General features: G+C 50.2%; 1 long non-coding RNA gene across 1 annotated transcript; it reads right to left on the minus strand.

The window, feature by feature from the left end:
- Positions 1 to 3022: 3022 nt before the first annotated feature.
- Positions 3023 to 4732, minus strand: LOC144142370 (uncharacterized). Its single transcript, XR_013316967.1, has 2 exons — positions 4399 to 4732; positions 3023 to 4150 (listed from the first exon to the last, which is right to left on the minus strand). It is a non-coding gene; the product is annotated as an uncharacterized LOC144142370 (long non-coding RNA).
- Positions 4733 to 7283: the final 2551 nt, after the last annotated feature.

Below are 7283 nucleotides of genomic sequence, written 5' to 3' on the forward strand. Positions count from 1 at the left end.
AGGCACCATGCTATGGCATCCACTAGCACTGCCATCATTAAAAAGCGACCGTGGACGTGACGCAGGCGCTGCGAGGACAAATGTTACCGCGGCTAAAGAACGAGTGAGCAGCCGGCCGGTCTGCCTACAGGTCCGCCTACAGATGTGTTCGGCTTAGCACTGCGGCGGATATTCGATTGCCGCTCTCGTAAGCGGTGCAGATCACAATTTTTAATGCAACCCGCCATCGCATCATTAACTCCTTTCTCATATATGCTGCCATGGTTGGGACTTGGGTACAATTTCGTGTAGCGGTAACAAGCTATCACTCGAGCTACCTGCGCCGGCCTGGGCCACTTCGCGGCCGTGGCCGCCGCCTGCACAGCGACCGTGCGGCTCACATCATCAGTGGGCTTTTCGTGTCTCCGGCGCGTTTTCGCGTCCAATATAAATAAAAAGTAATAGGAACAGAGTGCCTGGAATCGCTGTACAACTTTGGTCGCGGCCACCTGCCCGATGAGCTGACGAAATCACGGCGCCTCCGCCGCCAACGATCGGGCCGTTCGTTCTCGAGAGAAGCTCCGCCCTTCGGCCCTCCGATTGGAGCGGCGAGCCGGGCGAGCCGGCGAAAAACGCCGGCAGTGCGGAAGCGGCAAACACAAACTCGTGACGTGTTTGGATGTTGTTTATTTACAAAATATCCACGGGATGTCGATTGCGCGTGGTCCTCTGCTGGTGTTGTGTCGTGGGCGACGGCGAGCGGCCTCGGCGGCGACGGGAGCGAAGGCTCAGCGCGCCGGGCCCACGCACAAGCCCAAGAAGAAAGAGTGCGGCCTGCTCGCACCAAGACCAGAGCCCAAAGAGAACGTTTATTGTTCGACAAGACCACACCTAGACGCATACGCACGTGACCCGTCACGTGCGACCACAGCAACGACATCTAGTTACAATTAACACAACCAAGCGCCCACAGTGAGCGGGCGCTCCACTAGAGGGCGCCACTACACCACATCATCTTCCCGTGCAAAAGAAGTTCGCACACTCTGCGAAATACGCCACTACACCACATCATCTTCCCGTGCAAAAGAAGTTCGCACACTCTGCGAAATACATACAGCATCTTAAATGCACACTGCACATCATTCTCCCGCGCTTTGAAGAATGTCTGCATCTTCCTTTCACTTGACTCACACAACAGGCTATCAGTCGCTCACGACAGTTCTATAAGTCCAAAAAAAAAAAAAAAAAAAACCCGTCCAAAAAACATTTTCGCTCACGACAGTTCTCTAAAGTCCCAAAAAAAACCCGTCCAAAACACTTTCAATGATGATATACGATTCAACACAGACATGACACGTTCAACATGACGCAAAGCATGAACCGTACGTATACCCCTTACTGCACATATTCGCGAAGCCACTGAGGCTGCTTAGTCTTACGGCGCGGACGCGTAGACGTTGAACTTGCATTATTTGACGATCCAGAAGCCCCCTCATTTTCCTTTGTGTTGTCTACATGGCTATTTGGATCTGGTTGTTCACTATTTTCTTCCTGACATTCTAATGGTTCCCGAGGGACAATGGATTCAGACCTTGCACTGGTAGAAACCTCCGACAGATCAGGGTCTGTCTGAACACTGGGGCTTGTCCCTTCTGACAACTGTAGACTAGGGGACTGACTGTCACAAATGTCCAAGTTAGACAAAGAGTACAAAAACTCTTTATGCCTCGACGAGAGTTCAACATTGTCAAAGGAATACGGTGCTGAGCCAACCTCGATTCCCTTCGGAACGACTGTGAGTTTTGAAGCGTTCCAGATCTTTCCATCACTGAGCTTAAAGGTGACAGGTGCAACCTGAGCTTGCACTGTCAACGGCTTACTATACTTCAGAAATCCTTGCTTACGGAATTTTACCTTCACTACATCTCCCACCTTTATGCGGGTCTGCATCTCACCTTTGGAGAGCAAAGTAAAAGCTATAGTTCATGCTCCCGCTCCTACGGACATAAAGTCACTGCAATCATTTTTAGATCTTGCAGGATACTATGCTAAGTTCATAAAGAACTATGCAGAGATAGTTGAACCACTTCGCCTCATGCTCAGGAAGGGTCAGACATTTTGTTGGTCTGATGATGCTCAGCGCAGTTTCGATCAGTTGAAAGCGTGCCTCACATGTTCTCCGGTTGTGAAAGTCTTTAATCCTGACTTGCCTGTAGTAGTAACTACCGACGCATCTGATGTGGGAATTGGCGCGGTACTACAGCAGCGGTATGGTTCTCGGCTTGAAACCATAGCCTTTGCTTCTAGAACTTTGTCGGAGACTGAGAGAAAATACTCTGTGGGAGAGCGCGAAGCGCTGGCTTGTTTGTTCGCGTGCGAAAAGTGGCACATTTTTCTTTGGGGCAGACGGTTCACACTTAGAACTGACCATCAGGCTGTAGTTGCTTTGTTAGCCGCAGGAGACTCAGGTCGGAGACCTTTAAGGATTTCACGGTGGTCAGCTCGTCTGCTGTACTACAATTTTGACATCGAGTATTGCAAAGGGTCAGAAAATCTGGTGGCTGACGCTCTATCGAGATTACCCATTCAGACCGGTCAAGAACTTGTTAAGGAGGAAGAGATAGTGTCATTAGTAACATCAGTAGTCGATAAAGAAACCGTGCAGCTGGCAACGAAGGCCGATGTGACGTTGCAGAAGGTAGCAGAGTATGTGTCAAAGGGTTGGCCTGATAAGAAAAAGGTACACAGTGATTTAACTGCTTACTTTCATGTAAGGGATGAACTTTCTGTTGTGGACGGATTACTCATGCGTGATGACCGTGTAGTCATTCCTTGTGTACTGGTACCTACGTTTCTCGAGTTAGCACATGAAAATCATCAAGGAATAGTACGAACGAAGCAACTTCTCCGGGAACGTTACTGGTGGCCTCAAATGGATCGCAATGTTGAAGAACATGTAAAGCATTGTCATGTTTGTCAGCTGGCAGACAAGTCTGCTAACCTTCCTTGGAGGATTGTTGACGCTGACTTCAGCTTGGACGACTAAGTCCTTTCTAAAAGAAGTGCTGACTGTTAAGACGGAAGATCTTGCGGGTGCGTTGATCTCCGTGGATGCTGGATGCTCTACAGGTTCCGGTGTCGAAGCGGATCCCGTAGCTTCCTTCGAAGAAACTCGATGCACTGGTGCCGGCTTACGGCACATCGATGCGAAATGTCCCCACTTATTACAAGAGTTGCAGCGCCGATTTCGGGCTGGACAATTTTGAAATGCTGAATTATGCCATTTATTTCCGCATCGTTCGCACAACTGAAGCTTGCTTGCAAACTTCTTCTGCTGAACTGTACCGCGGAACTCTACAGCTGACTGCGGATGGAAACGTCCATCTTGGAGGCCACCATCTTGCCTTCCCGAACCCGGTGGAATGACGTCACGGCCTCCCCGGCTGGCCAGGCCATCTTGAATTCCTGTGCCGCCATCTTGAGCGCGCCGGCCTCCCCGGCGGCCCATGCCATCTTGATTCTCCACGCCGCCATCTTGAGCGCGGCGGCTTCCCCGACTGTCATCTTCCGCGACGCCACCTTCTCCTCGTCGACCTACTGCTTGTACTTGATGCGAACCGAAGGCTTGGTTCGCCAACGACAAAGATTCAAAACTCCGACCAATCTCTTCAGCTTTCTCCAAAGACAACCTTTCGCCATGTGCGAGCAGCTTTTCTCTAACCTGGGGGTTAGACGTTCCATGTATGATTTGATCTCGGACGCGCTCCGCGTACGTCAGCCCGAACTTGCAACGTACGGCTTTCTCCTTTAGAGCGGTCACGTATTCTAAAAAACTTTCCCCCCGAAATTGACGACGGCTTGTGAACTCATGTCGTTCAACAAGCGTATTTGTGGACGCAGCGAAGAGCCGGTCCAGCTGCTCCAAAAGTTGGTCGAATTTCGAAATGGCCGGAGCCGAGGATGCGGTCACACTACAGTCGGTCGCGGAGTCGGTCACGATAGGGCTGGATACATTAGCGTCGGTCACGTTACTGGCGGCGTCCCTCCTTGCTTCGTCCTGCTCCGCCTCAGCAAAATACCTTCGTTGCCCCTCCCTACCCAAAACACTGACGAGCGCCGACGCGCGTCGTCCGTCATTCCAGTCGCTGCCGCCAGCCGCCTCGAGATGGGCCTGAAACAATTTTTTCCAGTTATGCCACGGAATCGGAGGCGGCCCCGGCAATTCGAGGAAAACGGGCAGGTTATCGAAGAGGCCCATGCTGCCAAGCACGAAGGAGAGAGACGCAGGAGCAGAAGCAGAAGAACGAAGCAGGGCGAGGCCTAAACGACGGTTCGACAAGCGTCAGCACAAAGAACGCTAGGCCTCGCGACGCCAGACGCGCCGGACAGTCACACTCGAGCGAGGTCAAACGCACTCACGTTTTCATTCTGCCGGACCCGTCGACGATGTCGTCGCAGCAGAAGAAAAGCATCCCATCCTCGTCGCCAAAAAGATGTGTCGTGGGCGACGGCGAGCGGCCTCGGCGGCGACGGGAGCGAAGGCTCAGCGCGCCGGGCCCACGCACAAGCCCAAGAAGAAAGAGTGCGGCCTGCTCGCACCAAGACCAGAGCCCAAAGAGAACGTTTATTGTTCGACAAGACCACACCTAGACGCATACGCACGTGACCCGTCACGTGCGACCACAGCAACGACATCTAGTTACAATTAACACAACCAAGCGCCCACAGTGAGCGGGCGCTCCACTAGAGGGCGCCACTACACCACAGCTGGCTGCTCGGTTGCGTTTCGCACACTTTAAAATTGATTTTAAATATGTTCTAGGCTGTATTCATTGCTGATATTTTGCAGATGATGTATGTGTGTTCACGCCAATCTATCTCCGAAGTTATCTCGCCTTCAAAATTTTGTGTCAGTACCCCTTGAAGGCACTTACATCCCCGGAGAAGTGAACTACGACTCGCCGACCAAGAGCGCAATACTGTACCAAGAGCCTAATCGCCTGGCTCGTGGTGCACTGCGCCGTACCCGGCGTCCATATTGACGCTGTCGAACAAATTTGTCTCGAAACTGGCATGCCAAAGGATATGATCGAAATTCCTCGATTGCCGTTTGGTGGTTGCGCTGATTTTTCCCGATGTCGCGGTTTCAGCGCGATATGGCTGTGCGCAATTTGGTGGGCGCTCGGCCCACCCAGACGAAGCATTGAATGTTCGCCTCCCATGACAATCTCACACGGAAATTTCTTGGGTGGTGCTGGGGCCACCGTGGCGGGCGCGGCCGACCGCCGTGCTGTGTGCACTGCAGCTAGGGATGCCAATGCAGCTGCAGGCCAGTGCAGAGTTACTGGATATATGCTGAAGAACTCTGGCCAGTGGAAATGAAACGGCGAAGGATTGCTTGCCTTATACAGAAGCAAAAAGTCGCTTTTCGCAAAGTGAAACAGTGGCTCTATGCGCTGTCCACAGAACACAGAAAAGAATGGAAATGTGTAGACCAGTGCTTCTAGAGATACACGAAAGTACCCATTTGACACGTTCACCAAGATGTACATAAAATATTTTGCGCCGGCGTAGCGCTTGTTGCACTGCTCCAGACCTATACTATACCACCCCTGCCCCCTTGGCGAGGGCCGACAGACAGTACGAGATTAGCATAAAAGCTCCTCTATGCCACACGTTCGACGAAGTCTCCTTCGCCCAGACACCTATTTCGGGCTCGTTTTCACGCTTATCTCCTCCTAAGTTTCCTCCTTCGGAGATGCTTCTCTCGACCCCACTTAAACAAATTGGATAGCCTTTTAAGTTTGAACCTGCGTCGTAAATAATTTCGTAATGCTTATTTTTATTCACTGTACACATCACAATGATTCGCTGTTTTCCTCAGTGCACTATTTTCCAGAGCGTCGTATCTCCTTACGGACTGATCATGGTATCACCAAGTGTCAGCAGTTTTAGCCGAAAAGAGAAATTCAAGTGTCCTGTCGTTTTATCAACAAATTACTGGAACCAGCTACCGGCCAGTATAGCACCGAAAAGGGACCCATCTTTGAGGCCGCTTTGCTCAGCCACCTCCATGCGAAAAGTGCTTTATTTTTCTTCATTTGAGGTTCTTTCTACCGAGCGAAATTTGGTGATACTTTTTTCCTTCCTGTTTTAGTTAGCTGTGCCCATAGTTGGTCGTTTTTCCATCTTTATTTAGTAGTTGTTTTATATTTTTATGCATTTACGCTGGTGCCTTTTGGTTCACCTGTACTGTTTTTCTCTTGCAATTTTGTGTTTTATAACCCCTCCCCCCCCCCCCCCCCTTTTTTCCCTTTTTTTTCTAATGTCCTTAGGGGACTGAAATATAAAAATTGGCCACGTATCTGCTCCTTTCGTTGCAAATGCCGTCAAAAGACGATAGTCTTTATCGGCTTTTGCGAAGTAAATGCCTCCCTTCGCTTTCCCGCTCACCTCTCATGTTGTTCCTCTTGCGTCGCGCTCCTCCCAAAGTAAAGACGCCAAAGGTTTGCTTAAATCATTTTAAATTTCCCGCGTTCCACTGCTCTAAACCGGGTGTCTCGATGCGAACGCTGCCGTACGGCGACGACGCTCGTTAATCGAGGCGTCCTACTTCAACGTTTATAGAACCGCGTTTCCCTACTCCACGTGCGTTGCAAGCAGAACGTGGAACCTATCTAGTGGAACCTCGCGTAACTGTTGCCGGTTGATTTCTTAAAATGGCGCCAGACGCTATAGTGGCGCGGGCGACAGCAGGCGACGGCGGAGTGAATTCTTTTTCTGCAGTTGATGAAGTATTTAATTTCGCAATTTTTTATAAAGGAACACTGCAAATATCACTTCTGTATTGATTTGTTTCTCATATTTGCGTAATGTCTTGTTCTTCTTCCACAATGTTGACAAGTATGAACATTACACCGGACATAGACGGGTAGATTTAGCTGTTACTATATAATACTCTTGCGCAGGCACTGTTTTGCTTTGGCCGGGTGGCTGAATCGAGTCACAGACAGACAGACAGACATACAGACAGATCAAAATTTCTGGGTTTAAGTAGCTCAAGAAAGACTACCGTCTTTAAAATAATAAAATATATACGTCGTTTTTTTTTTTTACATACTTACGCGGCTACGCATGCAATCGCATTGCTCGGGGACATAAGCACATACTTAAGACACGGAAACTTCTCCTTTGTATACGGCCAGGGGAGCCTTACTCGTATATGATGATGATGATGATGATGATGATTATCGGCTTCCCCTTTCTAACGGGGTGGTGTTGCACAGCGGCCTTAGTCGCAACGC

Source organism: Haemaphysalis longicornis, unplaced genomic scaffold, assembly GCF_048455015.1.
Source record: "Haemaphysalis longicornis isolate Haplotype H1 unplaced genomic scaffold, Haemaphysalis longicornis Haplotype H1 scaffold_6, whole genome shotgun sequence".
NCBI lineage: Eukaryota > Metazoa > Arthropoda > Arachnida > Ixodida > Ixodidae > Haemaphysalis > Haemaphysalis longicornis.